General features: G+C 40.9%; 1 protein-coding gene across 7 annotated transcripts in view; it reads right to left on the minus strand.

The window, feature by feature from the left end:
* COBLL1 (cordon-bleu WH2 repeat protein like 1) overlaps positions 1-24,447 on the minus strand; it is a 160,813-nt gene that overhangs the window by 72,027 nt on the left and 64,339 nt on the right. For 2 of the 7 annotated variants that reach the window (XM_053263174.1, XM_053263140.1), the window contains exon 1: positions 15,296-15,420. The exons of 4 other annotated variants lie outside the window; for them this stretch is intronic. The gene's annotated coding sequence lies outside the window, so the exon portion shown is untranslated. Of the gene's footprint in view, positions 1-13,858; positions 13,971-15,295; positions 15,421-24,447 lie in introns of those variants that run through there. One more of the 7 variants, XM_053263150.1, reaches the window with a different exon arrangement.

The raw sequence follows: 24,447 nt of genomic DNA on the forward strand, positions 1-24,447 counted from the left end.
TCCCCTACCATACTAAAATTCCTACGGACCAGAAGTGGACAATACATACCAGCTGCGCTAAATTATTTGAGGCCAAGAGGCTGGCGCAACCTATCTATGGGGCCCACTCTGGGGGGCCCCTCTAAGCTTGACCCTTTGGAGCAGGTGTGATCAAATTTCTAAGAGCGGCCCTTCAAATCCCTCGTTGAGTCTTCAATACCTCCCTATGCTTGGAAACGGGCATGATTAAGGTTAAGGCCAGAGTGTGGCTGTCCATTCTTAACCTCTGGCTTAAGCTATCACTCAAAACTCAGGGTTTGGCCCCTCTGGCCCCTTACAGGACAGTTTTCAATCTTCTTGAAAAGGGCCGTGTGGTCTAAACTGCCACTCCTGGGCTTTTCTTCCCCTCTCCTACTTGCTATGGGCCATGATCAGGCAAAAACAGCCATCAAACAGAGGATAATGGACATTGAGCACCAGCCTGAAGTAGGTAAGGTTCCAGCCTTCCTAACCCCAGAAAGCCTCAGATACTTTGCCTCCCCCACCGCGTACCTGTCACAGCTAGAAACCCCAAGCCACAGAATAATTTTTTCCCTCCCCTCCACTGTACTGGAAGGCAAATACAGAATGATCCCAATGGCAGAAAGGCTTTGCTCCAGTAACCCTGGAGAGGTAGAAACCATAGAACAAGTACTTCTCCTTTGCCCCTTTTATAGAGATGTTCAGGCCAAGCTTATTTCTCCACTGCTTTGCAAGTACCCTGGCCGTCCAAACCATACCTATACCCAGTTGCTGCTTTCAGATAAAGTCCCAGCCTTCACATTTAATACCACCCAGTTCTGTGTGGCAGCGTGTAAGATCCGTGGGACCATGATGACCAGGCCTTTCCCTCGCATCAGCAATGTATAGTTTTGAACTACGATCTATGCCACTATTTTCTAGCGCTCCTATCATATATACTCTGTTCTAGTCACCGCTTCTTCATTATATATATGAGAATTTTAATAATCTCATAGCTCCCTGCAAGGGTAGCATAATATTTAAGTATCATAATATAATAGCTTTTAATATTAGAGTAATAATTCTAAAGTAGCATAGTTTTATAGTTCTATGTGTAGTGTCTTATTATGATTTATAATACTGTATCAGAGCTTAGTAGTAGTTTTATTTACAATTTTAGAGTAGCTTTTTTTAGTAATTAGGGCTTACAATATTAATATTTTCTAGTAATTTTATAGAATATTTATAGTACTTATCATGCAGCAATTATAGTTAATAGTAATTTTAATGTAACATGATTTCATAATTTTTCTTATGACCATACTGTTTCATAATTGCTTTTAGTCATGCTCTAATGTACTATCTTATGCTGGCCTTGGACTATAATAAAGATGATTGATTGATTGACTGTCGAGAACCATAACACTTTAAATATGATTATTATATTCAGAATTTCTTCTTTAAAATGAAAACAAAATTATTCAAACCTTTCCCCAAGCATATTCTGGTGTAAAACATAGTGCATTCAGCTAAGTGAAGTGGCATGTCTGTTCATGCAAAATTTGGTATCCATAGGTAGTCAGGAAGTATGATATTTAAAATTTCTTCTTAAAAATACATAGTCATACTTCAAAATATAATAGATGTGGTCTATAAAAACAAGTTATTACGCACACGTGTGTGTGTGCATGCGCGCACACACACACACACACAATTTTTTCACTTGATCAAAGCTTTCAATTGCCCGGAACTGTGGACACAATTATTGTCTGAAGTGCATTTTGAATTATCCTGGTATGTTGATCATAAGCAATATGCAGGTTCATACAATACTGTCTCCCCCGCTTGATTTGCCAACTATAGTCTACTGTCTGAATGGGGCAAACTATGATTTTGACAACATCCAAACTGGAAAAACTATGATGATGTGCTAGGTGATGGTGGACCTAAAGATGATAGGCTAGGTGCATGTAGAGCAGAGGCCTGTATATTCCCTTTATTGATGAATGGCAGCCATTAACATGTAATGCAGAAAATAAAGAGCAGACTCAATACCATCACTGGGGTAAGGGCTAAATATGTCTAAAATGCGGGTCAGATTTTATTTTCTCTCAGCTGCATTCCAGATTGCAGTCCACAGAAGTCAATGGGAGCCATCAAGAACTGACCCAACTCTTAACTGCACAGCACTCATCCTTACTGCCAGATGGCCCAGCTTCTCCCAACAGGGACCCATTTTGGGATACAGAGCACTCCAGTCCCCTTATGCCAAGCTTGACACCTGGCTGACACTGGCAGAACCAACAACAGAAGTAATTAAGTTCCTACTGAACTCAATTCCTATCAACCAGCATATCCAACAAAATGGTACAGAGCTCTACAAAGGAATAAAAATGCAGGAGCGGGGTGGTGGTGTGGTTTAAAAGTGACTTCCATGGTTGCAGTGCAGGCCTCCACAAAGGAAGTTGCTGCATGCTGCTACAATTTTCAAGTTAACAGAAGAAAAGGAAAAGCAAGTATTATTACTTGGGGATGCAGCTATTTTGCTGTACAAACAGAGCAACAACATCTAGGTTCTTAATGAAACTGGATGGTGGGAGAATGGACACAAAAATAAGGCGGGGTGGGGGAGAATACAATAAGTGAGTGTGATTGTGTGTGCATATGTATGTTGACACTTTTCATCTGTATTGTCATCCCCAACTTAGAAGCTGATCCTGTCGTCCGAACTGTGTCTTGCCTAAACTACATAATTGACATGTAACACAAGGATCATCTTGATTACACTAAAGCAATTCAGTGGCACTCTAAAAGGAAAGCTTTCAAACTACAGGACGCTGAGTTATGTGAAACTGCAAAGTCCATATTTAGAACTGCCATGTTCAAAGCGTGTGGGAAAGTGAGTGAACAGCACATGGAAAATTAAGCACACAATCCACAACATTCTGAGCTTTTTCCAACTCCAGTCAGTGTTTTACCTTAAAAATAATATGCCATTTTATTAAAACAATGAGTCATTTATTGCTTTCATAATTGTTCAGTGCAATCTATGTCCTGAATTGTCACGACAGATCATGGGTATTATAATCTCACAGCTACAGCAAGAATTCCATTAGCAAGGGATACCTAAGAGTAGCCCCACTGGATCAGATCCATTTGGTCCAGCATCCTGCTTCCCACAGTAGTAGGCAGCCAGATACTGGGGAAGAACCATAGCTCAGTGCAATAATAGCACATGCTTTGCATACAGAATTTCCCAGGTTCAGTCCCCAGCACTTCCAGTTAACACTTGGAAAGACCCCTGTCTGACACCCTGGAGAGCCACTGCCAGTCAGAATAGAAAATACTGGCTAAGATGGACCAAGATACAGTATATGGCAGTTTTATACAAGATACAGTTTTATATGTTCATGCAGGATAAGCCTGAAAGCAATGGCCCTCCCTTATTATTGCCCCTTCGCAACAGTGCCTCTAAACAAGGAGAATCTATTGAATGGTAACAGCTAATACCCACTGATAGATTTGTCCTCCATCAATTTGTCCCCTCCTGCTGCTTTCCTCCCGCCAGCGCACACGTCTGATGTACACATGCACGCAACGCACAGACATGACATGCACACGTGCAGTCAGGCACTCTGAAGCCTTTTGGCGAGGAACGGGGAAGGGGCGGCAGGGAGGTGCCCCGCCGCCCCAAATGCTTTACAAAACAGGTGTGCCGGTGGAGGGAAAGCGGTGGGAGGGATAAGTACACCCTCCCCGGCCCTTAAAGGTCCACCACCCCCCGGCACCAAACCGCCCACATGTCCCGACCGATCCAGAGGCCTTTAGAATGACCTCCAGACTGGTCCATAAACATCCCTAGCAGAAGTGAGAGAAAGGACAATTTGGCCCAGCCACCACCTAGAGCAGTGTTTCTCAACCACCGGTCCATGGACCAGTGCTGGTCCGTGAAGCACTGGGTACTGGGCCGTGAGGCATCACTAATAAATATCACACACCCCCGCCCAAAAAACCCCCCCAATTTTGGGCTGGCGGGGGCCACCACCGGGAGCTCTCTGAAGCTCATTTCCAGGCAGCCCTCGCTGCTGGATAATGTTCATTCTGAGGAAGCCCAGCAGCGAGGGCTGCCTGCCTAGAAATGAGCTCTGGAGCGCTCGCCTGGGCTCCATGAACCCTGGGCCCTGCCCCCTTTGTGCATGACATCACTGGGGATAGGGGTGGCAGTGAGGGGGGAGACCCCATTACTAACTGCTGGTCTGTGAAACTGCGCATGAAGACTGTACCGGTCCATGAGTCCAAAATTATTGAGTAACACCGGCCTAGAGGACCAATGGCTATAGGAAATATGTGCGCCTTCTCTTCTAGAGGGTGCTGCATCACCTATAACCTATAAAGCCCTAAACAGCTTAGGTCTAAGGTATTTAAAAGAATGCCTTCTTCATTATGAGCCCTGCTGCCTACTAGATGAGCCCAGAGATCATCTGGGGAGGCCCATCTGCAGTTGCCACCACCTCATCTGGTGACTACTCAGGGACAGGCCTTCTCCATTGTTGCCCTAAGGCTTTAGAATGCACTCCCTGTTGAAATTAGAGTCTCCCCATCTCTAATAACTTTTAAGAAGGTTGTTAAGACATTTGTTCATCCAAGCTTTTAATTAAACTTATAACACTGTGTTAAGTTTTAAATTATTTTAATATTTTAATTTGTGTTTGATCGTAAACCAACCAGAAACATGTGTTTTGGGAAGAATATAAATATGTTAAATAAAATAAAACATAAATTACAACTCCCAGCTGCTTTAAGTAAAGCTGCCAAATAGCAATAACTATTTTGAGGGCATTCATGGAATATTGTGGTGGGGGGAAGGGTTTCCCCATGTCTTTGCTCCTTTTCCAGAAACTTCTAAAAATGAAAACAGTGTAAACAGTCCAAACCCTTAGAGATAACACACAACTACAGGATTATTCCTAGGCAGGTCAATGAGTCTGCAGTACCTCAAGAGTCCTTTATTCTTCAGACCTAGAATGCAATAGTTATTTAACTGTACCAAATTCTCTAAACATGTGAAATAATCTTTGCATAATATAACTGTGACAACCATGAAAAATTTCCTGGTCAAGGGTGAACATGCAGTGAAACCACTGAAAGTGTGATAGGCAATGGCCACCAAATTCTCATAGCATACGTATGAGCACAGGGGGTTATGCCCATTCCCTCCTTTCACTGCTGCCCCCTGAACCCACTGAAATGTGGGGGTCCCTGAGAACAGCGAGAACACATGGGGCTGGCATGAGGGAAAATCCGCAGGTATCAGGCAGAGGCACCTTCTGCCAGCAGATCCCTTAAAGGAGCACCCTGGCACTGGGCAAAATGCAGTACTACACAGCAAGAATGATCGTCTCCACATGGTGCCAGGGGACCGTGCAGAATAGTCCACTTCAGCAGAGTTTTGGGCAATATACAAATATGTTAGATAGATAGATAGATAGATAGATAGATAGATAGATAGATAGATAGATAGATAGATAGATAGATTTTCAGAGCGATCAATGGCTGCAGTGGGGAGGAGGAACAGGAAAGACCCCCTGCAAAAACATTGTTAGGCTCATGCAGACTGGGAAACAATCCAGCATACTTTAAGCAACTACAACAAAAGATTTAAATTCTGATTCAGCGAACCAAATTTCTGCAATATAGCAGTGTAATGGACAGTATCTGGAAAAAGCTCCAATGTAAGACATATCTTCTAGTGGTCCGAGAATAAGGTTGCAGTACTTTGTACACCCACTTAACATTACCCCTTTCCTCACTATTCTCTGCACCATGTCTTTATACCCTACATACAAACTCCACACTATTTCCTCACTGACATCCCAGTGATGGCCATGGCACTCTATAATCCAGGATAATGCTTTAAGATTTCTGAGTGAGTGAGTGACTGAGTGCACGTACATTTACACGTACACACGCACCCGGTTAGAAAATCTTAAGATTTCTTTCATTTAGATCTTTTGCAGAGGCATGGAAATACACACTTTATTGTTCAAAGAACCGGTGTAATTGGCAATACACTAACTGACCAAAGATAATACAAAATGGATCAAAATATTAATTATCCTGATGATGAATGAAACACTCTACCAAGTGGGTTGTTTCCTCAGCACGTTTCCATGACTATAAACATTTCTATGACTCCTTCCCTTTATGTTCTGTAAATTATTTTCTTTGTATCAGTTTGTTCTATATTCCCTCTGGTTCTATAAAGTTCTGCAGGGGTTAAAAGGTTGCAAACTCTTATTGACAGCTAGGTCTGAGATTTTAAAAAAAGAAGAAGTTGTGCTGCTGCTAGGGATGTGCACGGAAACGGCTGGCCCAGTACAGTTCAAGTCTGGACCAGAATCGAACCTGATCAGACCAGTTTGGACCAGCACCCCTTAGAATACCCCCGCGGTTCAGTCCAGGGTCAGTTCGCGACTAAAAAAAAATGTAACTTTAACCTTTAGCCCCTTAGGGGGGCTTCCTCTAGGGCACGGGAGGGGAGGTCCTGTGAAGGTTTCCCCTTCCCCCCAATGGCCTCGGTCATCACCTCCGCAGCCTGTTTTGTCTGATTTGTAAGCCCGTTCAGGCTTCCGTATTTTGGTGCGGCGGCCATTTTGTCCACCAACACGCATGCGCAAATGGCCTCTGTGAGGCCTGGCATGGCCCAAGGCCTCACAGAGGCCATTTGCACATGTACAGCAGCCATTTTAATTTTTTTTTTTTTTTGCTTTAAATTTTTATTGATTTTAACAATGTCTTGAACATCTTATTACATCTAATTAAACAAAAATTGACTTCCAGCTCACCAATCAGCGCGAATCACTAACTATACAATTAACCCCAGCCAATCTTCTTTTGAGGGCAGTTCATTGTCCTTCCATTTCTATGCATATACTATTCTGGCCTCCATGGCTGCATACATGAAGAATGTTAAATTGCTTGTGGAAAACTCTCCTTGCGTTATTCCCAACAGGAAGGATTCTGGGCTCTTGGGAAATGTCATTTTAAAAAAAAAATTTAACTCATTATATATCATGTCCCAAAAGGCCTTTGCCTTCCTACAAGACCACCACATGTGAAAAAAAGTTCCTTCACAATGTCCACATTTCCAACATTTGTTTGAAACATTTTTATACATTATCGCCAATTTTTTAGGCGTCAAATACCACCTGTACATCATCTTATAATAATTTTCTTTTAGAGTGTAACATGCAGTGAACTTTAAATCAGTTTTCCATAATTTTTCCCAGGCTGCCATATCTATATTATGACCCACATCTTGAGCCCATTTTATCATAGTCGTTTTAGCCACTTCATCTCTTGTCTCTTCCAAAAGCAACAGCCTATACATCTTAGACACTAATTTTTCATCATTTTCACATAGCTCCTTCTCAAATCTTGACATTTGATCCTCAAATCCAAATTTGAGATCCTTCTTAAAAACTTCATTTAACTGATGGTACTGAAACCAATTACTAACCAGATTTTGTACTTCAATTAAATTTTTTAACTTACATCCCTTTTCTTGAAAACACAACAGATCCCTATAGGTACCCCATTGTGGTTGCATATTTATCTCTTTACGTACTAAAGCTTCAATCGGGGATAACCATAACGGAGTTTTAGGTTCCAGCCATTTTTTATATTTTACCCACACCCTATTACATAGTGATTCAGAAAATCTTTATGTATTTTACTTTTGTCATACCACAAATATGAATGCCATCCGAACCTTCTATCAAATCCTTCCAAATCAAGTATTCTAGGATTTCTTAATGTTATCCATTCTTTTAACCACATCAAACAGACAGCATCAAAATACAACCTTAAGTCTGGCAGGGTAAGACCACCTCTTTCTTTAGCATCTGTTAAATTTTTAAAGTTAATTCTTGGTCTTTTACCCTGCCAAACAAATGCAGCCATTTTAAATTAAAAAATGGCCACTGTGCACAAATGGCCTCTGCGAGGCCCTGTGCCCCCGCAGCCTAGAGAAAGCCCCCCAAAGGGGCTAAAGGTTAAAAAAGACCCTTTAAATTTTTAAAAAATCATGAACTCCCCAAACCATTGGGCGAATTTCGTCCAAGGTCTGACCAAACCGGGGGGGGGGGAGAGTTGCTCAGTTCTACCCTGGAACTATCGAACCGAACCGGTTCGATGTAGAACCGAACCCCCCTAGAACTGTTGCTGGGTTTTGGAGAGAATGTACCACTGCTGCTGGGTTTTGGAGAGAATGTATCAATATGATCTGAATGGTTGTTTTGGGCAGAGAGGAGGTTCTGGATCCCTGAAGGAAGAATCACCCTGATTGGCTTGAGTATACCTTGGGTGGAGAGGGCAGGGGGGAGAAATGAATAAGACAACAGAGCTGGAGAGGAGAAAGGAGGCAGAAGACTGCTGTGATGGTTGAGAGGTTGGAAGACTGAGCAGATTTCGGACTGAAGCTGCTGAGAACATGGCTGTGAGGGAGCTGGGCCTACTGGAACCTGGTAGGCCTTAGTTTAGAAGGCTAGCAAGCATGATTGTTTTCTAGTTTTAAATTGTACTCTTGCCTAATGGAATTTTTTTGTTTCTTCCTCTACTTTTTTTCTTGGATTTTTGAAAAATGTATTACAGTAGACTTATTCTTGTTTTTTCACTATTTTACCATTGTCTCTGTCTTGTGGTTTTGTTCTCACCTTATGCCCTATTGATATACCACACTACTGAGTTTGGTATTTTTGAGACAGAGGTTTCAGTGGCTAGAAGTGAGTGGAACTAGTCAAAAAAGATAGAAATCCTAAACTGGTGGCAGCGGCTGTTTAAACTGAGGGCCAGCTTAAGCCAAGCCCTAACAAATATCCTTTGGCCCTATGATGTGTCAAGCGTTATTCCAATCCTAAAAATGGCCCATAAGGTCTATCTGCTAAGAGGTGATACAAGTTCTTTGATTTCCAGCCAGAGAAAAGAAATACTTCCCCCTAATCCTGAAGGGTGTATACATATTCCCCTTAAAACAGCCTTTGTGCCTCTGAAAGGAAGAGCAATTGGTCCCATCATACAAGAATAAATCACCCAACTGGGCACATAACCATGACAATTACGCAAAGAGTTTGATGGAATCTTGGAAAACATTTTTGCATCTCCAAGTCGCTCCCTGTTTTCCTCTAAGTAGTTGGCACTGACCCCCTTTTTAGATCTGATAATCTGACCTTTGGACAGCAGCAGTCCTAGGAACAGAAACCCTTCTCAGCTATCTCCAAGTTCAAATGACATTTTCTTACTTTAAAAGGCCAAAAAGTATACTTTGAGCAGCAGGTTAAAGCCAAATTGGTTACAGATATGCATGCTTTTAGCCAGAGTTGTTATGGCATCAGGAATTTATCTAAGGAAAGTGTCTCAGACCCTAGCACAACTCGAAAAATCACTGTGAGAGCCTTTGTTTTATTATTTCATTGCTGAAGTGAATTCTTAACAATGAGCCTCTAGTTGCAACATCTTGATAATTTAGTTAAAATGATTTCTGTTTTAGAGAACACCCAAACTTACTTCTTAAATGCTCTAGGAATTCAGATCTAACATATCATGTAATTTGTCACCTGACGAAGAAGAAGACCTCTAGAATTCATTCTTATCATTCAATATCTATGAATCCCAAGAGAAGAATGGAAAAATTGGGGAGAAGACCTCATAGTAGATTCATAATAACCTAACAGCTGTTATTCTGTATTAATGCACTGATTACTTTCAGGCCTTCGATGAATGTACGCACAAAAGGCTGATTACAAATGGATGGGCATGTCAAACTACAGTAAGTTTAAGGAATTACCATCTAGGCAGTTTTTCACCAAGTTACCTGGAAGCAACGTTATCCTATAGCTTTATATGAAGCTGGCTGAAAAAATGTGTTTAATCCTGGACCTTAGCCAGAGGCCACTGTTAAAATACTGTCTTTAGTGCTGGTATGACGAAAGGCAGACAGGAGGCAAGCCAGAGACAGACAACTTTTTCCATTGTGCTGACTGTTTACCGGTGTGAAAAAGACCCCCAGCATAAGACTGCATGTTGCTGTGCTTGCTCTCTTGGGCTATATATTTTTAGCAACAGTACTAACTGTGGCTGACTGGTTTCCAACTGCTCACAGCTGTATGAGCTTTGCCAGAGGGGATTGGCTGGCTGGAATCCTTCCCTCCTCCTTTCTTTAGAGAGGTTGCTGTCAAAGACACAACCAGTAGGCGGCCATTAAAAAGTGGGCCTTGGGGCAGATTATGCTATGAGGGTCCACTGCACTGTTCCCTCTAAGGCATGCGCACATGCACGTGCTCACAAGTTTTTGCAAGTGTCTAAAGTGGTTTACACACACACACACACACAAATAAATAAATATAAGTAAGTAAGTAAGTAAGTAAGTAAGTAAGACAACTGTGGGTCTATCCCAAGTGGTCTTGGGACTTTTAGTCTTTTGCTCTAATCAAAGTTGTGATTTCTCCATTATCATGAACGGACCACTCCCTGGTTAAGGTATGATTTGCAGCCACAACCCACCTCTGCAGGGGTGGAATCAAACAGGATTCCAATAAGTTTTGGAGGGTTTTAAGGTTCGTTCTGCTGGTGATTCTGTCGATGCCCTGGTGAAGCTTTGGAACAACATATTCACTAGGGCAGTAGACAATTGCTCCTAAGCATCCTCTCCATCCTGCTTCAAAACTGGCCCCATGGTATACAGAAGAACTATGGGAGCTGAAGCAACAAGCTAGGCAACAAGCTAGACAACAAGAGTGCAAGTGGAGAAAGAGTCAACTCATATCCAACAGCAAGAAGTAAAACTGGTTTGTTACCAGGAGAGAGAAAGAACTCAACTGGGGCAGCACTGAGAAACTTCCTTTCGATTTTAAATCCTTAAATGAGTTTGATAGATTTTGTTTTGTTGGATCAGCTGCACCATCCAAATAAGTGTAGATGGATTTATTTATTTTTGAGAAAAATGTTCAGGCTGACATGCACCCTTTTGTTCCACTCTCAGGGAGAAGAAAAAGGGAAACTTCATGCATACATTTATGTTTTACAAAGATTTTGGGATAATGATTTAATAAGCATTGGTTGAAGTAGATTACATGCCATTGTATGGGAAGTGTTACAGTGAGACAACAACCTTGGCCCCTTCACAGGAGCCAGTCAGTGGAGGACACTAAAAAGATTAACTGAAGTGGCATGTCGGAGACAAGAAATCTCAAAGACAGACTTGAACACTCTCACAAAGAATGCATCCAAGTGGCTGGAAATTTAAGGATTGTGCATGCTGTTTCAGCTTCTCTGATGCTTGCAGGGCAGACATTGTGACAGTTAGGGGTGTGCATGGAACTGGCAGGGCAGTTCTATTCAAATTTGAGCCAAATTGCTGGTTCTACACGCCAGTTCATTAGAACCAGCAGTGGTTTGGTTTGAGTTGTTGAACTGGTTTGGCCCAGTTTGATTGCCTTGCTTGAAAAGGGGAATCCGGTAAAGATTCCCCTTTAGAAGCACAGGGGGCTTGCTGATGTAAAAATGGGTTTGGGGCAGGTGGGCGAAAAGGTACCTTGCTGGTTCTCTCATAGCGGCGGCTCCCTGGTGGTGTGGTTACATAAAATGGTAAAACATTAAAATTTGCCTGGTGACGTAAATGGCCTCCATCCATGCGTGGAGGCCAGAACTGGGCTAGCCACCAGCCTGTAGAATGGGGGGCACCAGCAGGGCCGAGAGGGATAGGCGCTGCAGAGCTACCGCCGCAAGATCCGGTGAGGTACATTCTTACCAACCCCTCAAACCCATAGCCCTACATGGCGCAGAGCGGAAATGCTTGACTAACAAGCAGAAGGTTGCCGGTTCAAATTCCCACTGATACTATATTGGGCAGCAGTGATATAGGAAGATGCTGAAAGGCATCATCTCATACTGTGCAGGAGATGTCAATGGTAAACCCCTCCTATATTCTACCAAAGAAAACCACAGGGCTCTGTGGTCGCCAGGAGTCGAAATCGACTCGATGGCACATTTGAGCTTTACTATAGGGAAGGTTCTTGAACACAAGGATCAACTGAAGCAAAGATTGAACAGCAGGGAGCTATGAAAAGAAAACTGGCTAATTTTACATCTGAAATTTAATACCAGATCCTCGATCAAGAGACAGTGGGCATTATCCACTTTGAATGTCCCCACTGAAGTTAGTGAGAGTTGCACAATGGTTGCCAGTTTCTCTTTTTACATAGAGGGTTCCAGTAAATTACGCAGTCTAGGGGTGCTTCTGGATCCAAGCCTCTCCTTGGGCTCCCAGGTTGAGGTGGTGGCCAGAAGTGCCTTCTATCAGCTTTGGCTGATACACCAGCTGCATCCGTTTCTTGAGAGGAATAACCCCAAAACTGTGGTACATCTGCTGGTAACCTCCAGACTGGATTACTGTAATGTGCTGTATGTGGGGCTGCTCTTGTATGTAGTCCGGAAACTACAGTTGGTTCAGAATGCTGCAGCCAGGTTGGTCTCTGGGTCAACTCAGAGAGACCATGTTACTCCTGTATTGAAGGAGCTACACTGGCTGCCGACGTGTTTCCAGGCAAAATACAAGGTGTTGGTTATAACCTATAAAGCCCTAACCAGCTTGGGCCCTGGGTATTTAATAAAAAGTCTTCTTCGTCATGAACCCCACCGCCCACTGAGATCATCTGGAGAGGTCCGTCTGCATTTGCCACTGGCTCATATGGTGGCCACTCAGGGACAAGCCTTATCCGCTGCTGCCCCGAGGCTTTGGAATGTGCTCCCTAGTGAAATAAGAGCCTCCCCATCTCTGATAGTTTTTTAAAAGTCTTTAAAGACGCATCTGTTCACCCAGGCTTTTAATTAATATTGTTTTAATGGTTTTAATGCTGTTTTAAAGTATTGTTTTAAAAATTTTAAATTGTTGTAATGTTTTAAACTTTTGGGGGTTTTTTTAAACTAATGTTTTACTTTGTTTTTATTTTGTTGTAAACTGCCCAGACACGCAAGTTTTGGGTGGTATAAAAATATGTTAAATAAAAAAATAGACAGATAAAGGGCATGTCAGGCCTTAGGAAGAAAAGAGATCTTCCAGAATGTTTAAATAATATAAGAACTCAGATCCTGGAATTCATTTTGGCCTTTTTAAACCCAGGTCTCAGAATGCTGCACACATAAAGTCCCAGAGATAGAGGGATGCTGTTTTTTATTTTACAAGACTGATGCAGATCAACACACACAAAAACCTGCCCAGGGGAAAGAACGTTCTCGAGAATGCTGTTAACTAGTAGTAAAGCTGCAAAAGTACACACTGTACACCTATTCCACCACAAAGGACTATGCACAGCAGCAGAACTACGGGAGTGTGGTATGTTTAGCATAAAAGCAACAGACCAAATGTGGCTTCCCAGAATCGTCTCTGCACTGTGCAGGTGTGGGAAATCTAGTTTATTTCCTTAGGCTGGCTAAGAAGGGAAACTTTAAAACATACACAGCTGTGGGAATTACTACTACCAAGGAAAATATGCAGCTTTTGATTTTATATGTAGCTTGCCTATCAGACAAACTATCACTACCTAATTCAGGTAGCATAACTAGATTAGCTAAATGTTTTATGCTATATATTCAGCGTACCTCCACTACAACCCTTAAAACGCCCCTTCTTAAGGTTGTGGTTTTCAAACAACATTTAACAGAAGTTAATCTCCAGATCAATAATGGCAGGCTGAGGCCCACAGGAGGGCCTCTACTTTGGTGTGCTGCCACGCCCTTCTGTTAGAGGTGTGCACGGAACCGCAGAGCTGCGGTCTGGCACTGTGTGGGGGGTTCCTTTAAGGGCGGGGGAGGGTTTACTTACCCCTTCCGCCGCTTTCCCCCCTCCAGCGCGCATATTCTATGTAGTAATTGGGGCGGCAGGATACCTCCCTGCCGCCCCTTCTCCCACTTGAGTGCAAAAGGCTGCACGGAGCCTTTTGAGCACGCGCACATCACGCGCGCGCTTCACGTCTCCCTGACGTGCACGCACGTGTGGCCACACACACACACACACACACGCACGGGAGACGTGAAACTCTCACGCGACGTGTGCGTGCGCAAAAGGCTCCGTGCAGCCTTTTGCACTCAAGTGGGAGAATGGGCAGCAGGGAGGCATCCTGCCGCCCCAATTACTACATAGAATACGCGCGCTGGAGGGGGGGAAGCGGTGGGAGGGGTAAGTAAACCCTCCCCCGCCCTTAAAGGAACCCCCCACCCGAACCGGCCAGGTCCGGACCGGTCCGGACCAGTCCTGAGGCCTTTAGAATGGCCTCCAGTCCGGTCCGGGCCCATCCCTACCTTCCGTCAGTCGTTCTAGAAGGCAGGTTGAGGAAGATCCCACTTGCAGAGAGACTATGTCCTTGAGGCACAGGGCAGGTTGAAACCACAGCACATAGTCTCCTCTTCTGCCCCTTCTATAGAGATAGCCATGCCAACCTCATCTCACCAGTACTCCACAGACTTCCTGGTCACTCTAGTAATTTTTATACCTTCCTGCTGCTCTCAGATGAAGACCCCGTCATCGCGCACAACACTGCAAAGTTATGTGCTGCAGCGTGCAGAATTTACAAGACCCTGACAGCTTCCACCTAGAGGGACTGCAGGCTAAGCTTACATAAATCCACTCCACCTCTGCTCTCACATAAGTTATTGTAACCTCCTTTTAGTTGCTTACTTTTAATCTCTTCTATGTACTTTTAAACACCCATAATTATTTTTAACTATTTTTAAAGTACTTTTATATGTTGAACCCTTCTAGCCTACTGCTTACTAGGCTCTAGACTTTTCTCTCATAGATATATTTCAAATTTTTAAATTTACATCCACCTCACCACCACCCTACGTTTATATAGCTCCATAACAGTAGTTTTATATTGTATTTCCTACCCCTTGCCTGTATCTTATGTCTTTCCCCCCATCTTTTTAAAATTGTTCTTATGTTGGTCTAAGACTGAAATAAAGATTGATTGATTGATTGATTGGGCAAGCAATTTTTCTCAAAGGTCAGCTTGCTCACCACTATAATTTTGAATACTTTCCCCCACTTTTCAGCAACAAAAAGTTCGCAAAGTGGTTTACACAACAAAAGGAATGAGAAGTCGGTCCCAAAGGAACTCGCAAACTAAAAGCAAGCAAAGTGAGACACAAACAACAGCCACAGGGAGGGATGAATAGGGAGAGTTATTCTCCCCCGCTAAACGTAAGAGAGCTGCCTTTTAAAAAGCTGTCCCTCTGCCCAGTTAGCAGGGGTCATCATTACCAATATTCTCATGTGATGTGCAGCTGTAGGGAAGAACTGTCTCTCTTCTAGGCTGTACTCTAAATTGGGTGAGTCCCAAAAGGCTTGGGCAGTACCCCACAAGAACATGGTGCAGAATCCTTTCTATTGTGCTCTATTCCATGACATTGTTCAGGGTTCCAAGGCAGAAGCATCAATGTGCAGAGCATTCCCTGAAGAATGTTTAGAAAATACTCCCTAAGCATATTGACTAACATCCTGATTAATAAAGCGTACATGTTAGGAGAGTATGCTGGATATTCCAGGAGCTCTCAGACATGTATCCCCAGTCCTCTTGTGCTGCTAGGCAAGGGAGCTAATAACTTCTGAGTGCTTAAAGTGTTCTGCAAGTCCTCTGGAAGTTCTGGACAGCAACATATTTTCAATCTTACAAAGTATTTCCAGAGTGCAAACAATGCTTGGAACTACTAGCTCCCTTGAGCAACAGTGCACATGCCAGCGAACTGAAGGAGTTGTTCCACACATGTCCCTTCAGACTCTCCTAACCCGTGTGCTTTGTTTGTCAAGATTTCAGTCAATGTCCCACATAGACTTGGAACATTTTATATGCTCTGTGCACTTCCACTGTGGTTTTATTATAGTGTATACTATTTTAAATGTTTTTTTAAAGAGCTTCCTATATTGTAACCCTGGGAAGAGTTTATAAAGGCATCTCATATGTGATAATTGCATTGTTTCTGTGGTGATGGTAATGCAAGTTTAATTTTCCTTTAAAAAGAATTAGAATAGCTGCACAGAGATATACACCTCTGGTGTATGCTGTTAAGCATGCAAGTACTCACAAAATCTGAAAAGTAAACCAAGTGAACATTGAATGTGTTAACATGCTATTGGGTGCAAAATTAGTGGGAAGTTGAGAAGACATCTATTAGTGGTGGTGAAGGGATTGCATATACAGGTGAAACTCGGAAAATTAGAATATCGTGCAAAAGTCCATTAATTTCAGTAATGCATATTAAAAGGTGAAACTGATATATGAGACAGACGCATTACATGCAAAGCGAGATAAGTCAAGCCTTAATTGGTTATAATTGTGATGATCATGGCGTACAGCTCATGAAAACCCCAAATCCACAATCTCAGAAAATTAGAATATTACATGGAACCAAGAAGACAAGGATTGAAGAATAGAACAATATTGGACCTCTGAAAAGTATACAGTGTACTGTGCTTGATTGGCCAGCAAACTCGCCTGACCTGACCCCATAGAGAATCTATGGGGCATTGCCAAGAGAAGGATGAGAGACATGAGACCAAACAATGCAGAATTGCTGAAGGCCACTAATGAAGCATCCTGGTCTTCCATAATACCTCATCAGTGCCACAGGCTGATAGCATCCATGCCACGCCACATTGAGGCAGTAATTGCTGCAAAAGGGGCCCAAACCAAGTACTGAATACATATGCATGCTTATACTTTTCAGAGGTCCGATATTGTTCTATTCTTCAATCCTTGTCTTACTGGTTCCATGTAATATTCTAATTTTCTGAGATTGTGGATTTGGGGTTTTCATGAGCTGTATGCCATGATCATCACAATTATAACAAATTAAGGCTTGACTTATCTCGCTTTGCATGTAATGCGTCTGTCTCATATATCAGTTTCACCTTTTAATTTGCATTACTGAAATTAATGGACTTTTGCACGATATTCTAATTTTCCGAGTTTCACCTGTATAATCAGACTTTTTAAGATAGACACATTTTTATTTCAGTAATATATCCCAGCTAGTACTCATGCAGCTAAATATCTAAACTGATTAAATTAACATTATTAGTTGGCATCAGATAGTAGACCAGCTCGTGTAATTTGGGGTTTATTTGTTATGCTGAGATATTATACTACTACTGTAAGCACTGTTGATTCTTATTTGTATTTCTGGTCTTTGACTGTAAATAAACTTGACTTGACATTATTTATTTCATTATTAAATCAACATTATTTGTTCAAGAGTTTGGAGACTCTTGAAGGGTTCTGTATGGGTCAAAGTGTCTCTGAGGATCAGCGCCATATTTCCAACCTTGCAGTGTATACTGTAGGCATGTGCAGACCATGTGTACAGTATATGTATGAACAATTATTCACATTTTATGTTCAATACACATTCAGTAGTATACTTCCTATCTGACTGCACCCTATATTTGATGGGGTCAGAATCCAGGTTCATGTTTAAAAATGTACACATGGCAGTCATTCACTCAGGAATGTACCGACACCAGAACACACATACAACATACTGTCTGCATAGGGCCAGTGTTTCCTCTCATCCTACTTTAAGACAGTGTGTTGTATATAACAAAGAGTGAACCAGAAGCTTATGTTGTGCTTTGATGGCCACAGATTTTGACAGGAGCTTGATCAACCTTTTCCTGCACTGTATTTTATGTGCTCTACCCTGTTGCACAAAAGAAAAGGTAATCATAGCAAGTGATGTGAACCAGTATGCAAGTCAGACACAAGATTTAGCACTTCTATACTAAAGTTAAGGAATGCCACTGTTGCCATGGAGAGGTCCAATGAAATTCTGGCACTGGTTCCATAAGTGTCCATAAATTCAAGGGCAAACATGTTGGCCTTGGCCCTCCTTATACATTACAGATGTGACATGTCAGCCAGTTTTCCACCCTGAACTAGGTTTGCCAATCTTCTAGTATTGAAGCTTTAACTGTCAAGGGAGAGAAAACTTGTTGTAGAAGGATAGCTCTCTGACAGAAAATTCCAGGCTACAATGGAATATGATCTTTGGTGTTTAAGACAAGGCAGTAACCCATATACCACTGACAAACAGGAAGGTATTCCTCCTCCACTTACGGTGACTGGAGAAGCAAATGTTCCTTATGGAGGAGACTTGGCCCAACTGCTATTTCCTCACTTTACTTACTTCTCAATGAGGTAGTTGCCTATGTCTGGTCTGCACTGCTTCAGACTGCAGGTGAGGTTCACACGATTGAATGCTCCTTCATTTAAAAAAAAATTAAAAAAATCCTTGGATAATGATGATTTTAAAAATACACGTCTGGGAGGCTGCTAGCCTGGAACCCTCTTCTCCGATATTCTAACTTTCTAAGTGCAGTGATATAGATATATAGATATGGGCATTCAGTTATGCAAGTTTCTACATGCAGTCTGAACTATAGAGCCCAGACACAGGTTTACCCTGTCCAGGAGAACTAGGCTGTGGACAGGATTTAGGATTTGGTTTGAGCAACTGATATAATAGTTCTGAAATGAAATTCTCAAAGGTTGTCTCCTGCCTCTTAGCAGTAAAGAGTTGCCCTATATACTATGCAAGGACTAACACATGTTGCTTAATCAAGAAAGAAAAATGTAACAAACAAGTTACATTGCTGAGTTGCCATGTTTGTACTTCGGATTCTACAGTGCTATGATGTTATTGGTATGGAAACATATACCAAGAACCACCCATTCACTGGCATATGTTATTACTCTACTTGACTGCCGTTATAAATTGGGTTAAAGATTTTGTCCATTCCATTGGCTATCGGGTATCCAAGAAGAAACATCCATATTTCTTATGAAGTCAAGAGGTTCTCAAAGAACTGTAGTTTCAAATAAGTAACATGCCAGAAAATATAAAAATACTGGGATTTTTTTTGCTAATGAATTCACATTTATAAAATAAAGCTATTTTAATACATTTATCAGAAGCAAAATATTCCCACCCAACCCCAGCAGTAATAATTTTGCAGAGGCTAGAGAGAATACAGAACAGAGGGAAAGAAACATCCGAAGTTATTAGAAAAAGAAATCTGTGAACAACAATCAAATTTATAATAGGCAAAAGGAAAAACACAACAAAATACACAACAAAATACAATGCATGTGGAAATACCTTTCATTGTGTTCAGTGGGGCTTAGGTACATAGGTTTGCAGTCTTGATATGACAAATCTACACAAAATTCAGGTAATATTTTTCTGTTCTAAAATCCCCTAACTGGGCAAAAATGCACTTTTTTACGTGGTGATTCTCTTTATTTGGCAGCGGGAGAGTCATTGGCCCTATCCACTCCCAGCACAGTACCTCCAGAGACTGTTGCTGGTATCTATCTTATGTTTCTTTTTAGACTGGGAGCATTTTAGGGACGGGATCCATTTTATTTATGCATTTATTATTTTTCTATGTAAACTGCTTTGGAAACTTTTATTGAAAAGCGGTATATAAATATTATTTGGTGTTCTAATTACTGGTTTCAGAAAGGTAGTATCAGAAAGATACTGTGTAAAAACCTTCTCAAATCTCTAAAGTTTACCATTTTACTTGTTATGGTTTTATGATTTGGAAAATTAGGAACTAATATACATCAAAAAACTAAACAGTCAATGAAACTAACAGACAAGTACACAAACGCAAACCACCTTAGATTTCCCCTTTTTATGCCCCTAGCTGCAAGCTCCATATAAGCCAATCTAACTAGTCTTACCTTAGGTATTTTCTGAGAGCAGACACTTCACCAGCAGCAGTTCTAATATATGGCTCTAAATTCTGCTTCAAGCATGGAATACAAAGATCACTTTTACTCTTCTGTTAATACACGAAGGGGGTGGGAGAAAGAACACAGTTCAAAGTCCTATTTAAACTAAACTCTACAAGCCGCTTTCCAAACCTGTAGCTGCCCTTATCCCAATCATTTTCCTCTTTGTTGCTACGCTTGTGGACTACTCCATGAAAATGCCTGGAAAAGAGACACACAGTCGTTTCCCAAATTCTATTTTGCTTCTCTGTGGAGATAAAGAAATGTTTCCCCTTTAACAGCAAGCCAAGTATATAAGCTGTCAGCATTTATTTCCTGTCTCTGATTAGGCACTACCATACCACTCCCACTCCTTGCTGAATTCCTGTTGTAAGAGGCAGGCAAAGAGAAACCAACACCATCAGAGGCAGAAAGCCATGCAGGTGTAAGAAGCCTATCCCAGTAAGAGAGGAGACCCTTCCAGCCGATTCTAAAATTTAAATCAAGACAAGAGAGATCGTTAATAAACTGGATTTTACAATGTCAAAAAGATAAGATCCCACTATAATTTTTAGTTTATTATCCTGGTAAAACTACCATGTCGCATGCCACACAAAAAATCCTGCCAGGGCCAAATATTGCTCATTATTTTTTTACCCAAATGAACACTGTTTGACTCATGGGGGAGGAGGGTGGAGAGAAAACAAGAAAACTTTTTGTCCCATCCTTCTGAAAATTTCCCCTCTGTGCTATAAAGCATGAAATGTTCAGATTTCAGGTTGATGGATACATAGTGAGGAGCGGAGGTTTCTGGAAAGCCGAAAATGGAAAATTGGTCCTTTCCTCCTCCTTAAAATAGCAATAGCAATAGCAATAGCACTTACATTTATATACCGCTCTATAGCCGGAGCTCTTTTACAATGATTTAGCATATTGCCCCCAATATTCTGGGTACTCATTTTACCGACCTCGGAAGGATGGAAGGCTGAGTCAACCTTGAGCCCCTGGTCAGGATCAAACTTGTAACCTTCTGGTTACAGGGCGGCAGTTTTACCACTGCGCCACCAGGGGCTCTTTGTCCCTATATATCATCTGGAGGCAGATGATATATATGATATGATATATATGATATATAAAATGTCCCTATATATCATCTGGAGGCAAGTTATCTATCTTGGCAATCTCCTCAAAATACTGGCTGACATACTGAGGAAAATTACACAAAGTAGTCCCACTGACATTAAAAGGACAGATTAGGCATTACCTAATGTTCCTTTTAAATTAAATGGGACAACTTTGAGTAATTTTCCTCATTCTTTCAGCCAGTACAAATTGTTAGGGGCTCAATCATGACAATTCTTCCATACCTCCTGAACACAATTTTCCTTTAAATAAAAAAATAAAGCCGATTCCCCAATATTCCTCAGGTGCCATCAACATTCTTTAGGTCTTTGTTGTGTCATTTTGAAGGTTTTCTTTTCTTTTTTAATTAATAAAATAAAATTTCTGTATGTGTTACTCTGGGCCAGTTATGTATCTCTCAGACTAACCTACCTCACAGGGTTGTTGTGAGTATAAGAATAACCATGTACCTCAGAGGAAGAGCAGGATATAAATGTAATAAAATAAAATGTCTGAAGTACCTATTAAGTATGCAGAAACCACTACAGTAAGTTGCTTCTGCCATACATCAGTACTAAGTAACACTAAGCCACCCAAGTTCAGTACCGGAAGAATTGAAACTTAATCGGGCGGGGGGCGGGGGGATCAGCTATTAAGATTTCATTTTTTAAAATTCAACATTTTGGTCATACATAATTCTTCATCCTGCTTCTGCTTAAACTTTAAGATAATTTGATTTTCATTCATATTAATTTTATTTAGAAGATAAAGATACTGGGTCTTTATACATGAAATACACAGTGCTGCTTGCTCATTTCTAAAGCCAGCATGATATACAAGACTGCACACAGTCTTTACAGCTGCTATGATGCGGAAGTTATGATGGGAACCTTAACTTGGAATTTCCATGCTTTTTAAAGCACGAGTGAAAATGTAAGCCAATCTTAACTCTCTTAAACTGGAGGTTTTTTATTACTAGATCTTAACTATACTGGCAGAACTGAGCCAGTATAATACTTGGGGGCTCAAGGCAGTTCAAGAAACCTCATCCTTCCTCCTGCTAATCAGCTGTTCATCAAGGGGAAAGGGGGCTCCACAACTACTGCTGGACTTTTAGATCTCTGCTTGGTATAACTATATGTACAGCAAGACTGGTGCAAAGAATACACAAATGCCCTCCAGGTACTGAAATACAACATTTCATCATCATATACTTTACTAGGAAAGGTACAAAGAAAAGCAACTTGCCCTACCATTTTCCCCCAAGTCTTCTGAAACAGACACATACACACACTTAAATAGGTTGTAATTTGGATTTAATATAATATATATCCAAAGTTTCAGCAATGTTTATAACTAAATTAAACAGCAGCTTTGCAGCTTGGGACACTACTAATCGGTGTGCAAAATTAGCAATTTCAACTTATATATCCCACCCACCCCATCCACTTTTGGGGAGGGGGGCTGCCAATCAGTAGAAGGGAGTGGTTTGAAACAGATACTGACATTATACTGAGTACTAACTATCCCTGGGGAAATCTATCAGCTTTCTAACAAAGGCACATGCATGATACAAAAGTAGTCTAATTGTACAGAACTCTACACCCAAGTTATTTTAAGAATTAGTCTTTGTTAAAATTGTAGAGACTTGGGTGTTTCTTTGGCAAAGTCATTTTCTCATATTATGGTGAGGCTTTTGATAAATAATGACATCAGTGTGGAAAGCTTTGAAAATTACAGTGTAGCTGAATTACACAATTCTGTATATTTATATTTAGACTGAAAATACTTCATTATTAAGATCCTTAGTTTAGTCCATCGTTTATTTATATTTTTTGTGCATATCACACCTATATTTTAAAAATGCTATTTCTCCACACCTATGGATACAAAGTAATGCTGAACTGTAAATCACAATCACAGACATGAGCAAGGTGGAAATTCAAGGTTGTCTGTCATGAAACTTTTTTATACTAAAGTTTCAACTCAAAATACCTATCAATAATTAGTCACATTAATTACTGTTCACCATCTGTTCATTGTGGTTAGGTAGAACAACATTTTAAAATATGTTTCTCAGCCTATTCTGTTTTTTAAAAAACCTTTTAAAAATCAATCCTATGCACCTCAAAGCCACGAAGTAGTACTTAAGAGCCAACATTCAAAGGAATGTGTAGCGAATTCCTCAGTTGCCTTTAATGAACATTTATACCGTATGTACCCTTATATGTGTAAAGATACATATGACAGAGTTTGCATCTGGTTTGTTTTTCCAATAGTAAATAATTTAAAAAGAAACTTCACAAATAAGTACACAATCAAACACACCTTCCAAAGCTGTCTCAAAAAGTTAAATTCTTTTAAAATCTAAAATTAGCAGATCAACTAAGATAGGAGAATATTAGAAGACATTTATTTGTATGTCATGTATCTATAAATCCCACAGATGAATCAAGGACTGCAGCCATGTCTGAGACGTATGGAGTAAATATCTGTAAATATGCACAGCCTGTAAAGATTGGCTGTGTTTTTAGTGGAGCTTCAAAAGCTTACAAGATAAATAATGCAAAAGGCAGCCAATAGTTTGGAAAACAAAACAATTTTCATTTGTCATGTAAACAGAACCCCTCCCCAAATACAGTTAAGACAGCATTAAGTCATAATAACCAACAGGTTCAATACAGACACTCCACTGTTATTGTACTGAACCATTGCTACATAAACTTTACAGTGTTACTAGAGTTATCAACTTGCTAGGACATACAGTACAGGAAAATAAATCCTATATATGCCCTTTATTATCAATAACACAATACTTTTAAAATATTTTAGTATAATAAATAGTTCATCTTAATATATAATAGCTTTTTCTATCAGTTGTCTGTATTTAACAAGGTGCAATCAAATCATTCAGATTACCCTCAAGCTGATATATGCTGCTGCTTCTCCACCATTACTCAATCCATGCTTATTTTTCCCTCCTGCAGCATACATATAGACAGGTTGTACATCTCAACTCCTCCATTGCTCTTCCAACTAACAACGTCATTAAGCCTTCCTATTTATAATCCCACTGCCTGACCAAACAACCTAGATAGCACATTTACAGATTTGTATTAATCCTGACCAGATATATCTGCTTCAACTAATTCAAGACGCTGCATTAACCCACTTTAAGATCTTTTGGTAGCTTGTAGGTTGCTTGTGAAGAATCAGAATAACTCAATATGTTATGCTTAGAAGTTTAATCTATAAAGGAGCTACTGGTAATGGGAATCTTTCTTTCCTCCCTGTGCTCTCTTTCTTACATGAGGTTTAGTATACAGATTAATCCAGTTTTGAACAAGATTTGGGGAGAGCCAAGTTCCAATCCCCACTCATCCACAAAACTCACTAGGTGACTCTGGGCCTAACCTATCTCACAGGGTTGTTGTGAGGATCAACATAACCATGTACACTGCTGTGGTCTCTTTGGAGGAAGAGCAAGATAGAAATATAGTAAGCAAGTAAATAAATA

The sequence above is a fragment of the Hemicordylus capensis genome, chromosome 1 (assembly GCF_027244095.1).
Source record: "Hemicordylus capensis ecotype Gifberg chromosome 1, rHemCap1.1.pri, whole genome shotgun sequence".
Classification (NCBI taxonomy): Eukaryota; Metazoa; Chordata; class Lepidosauria; order Squamata; family Cordylidae; genus Hemicordylus; species Hemicordylus capensis.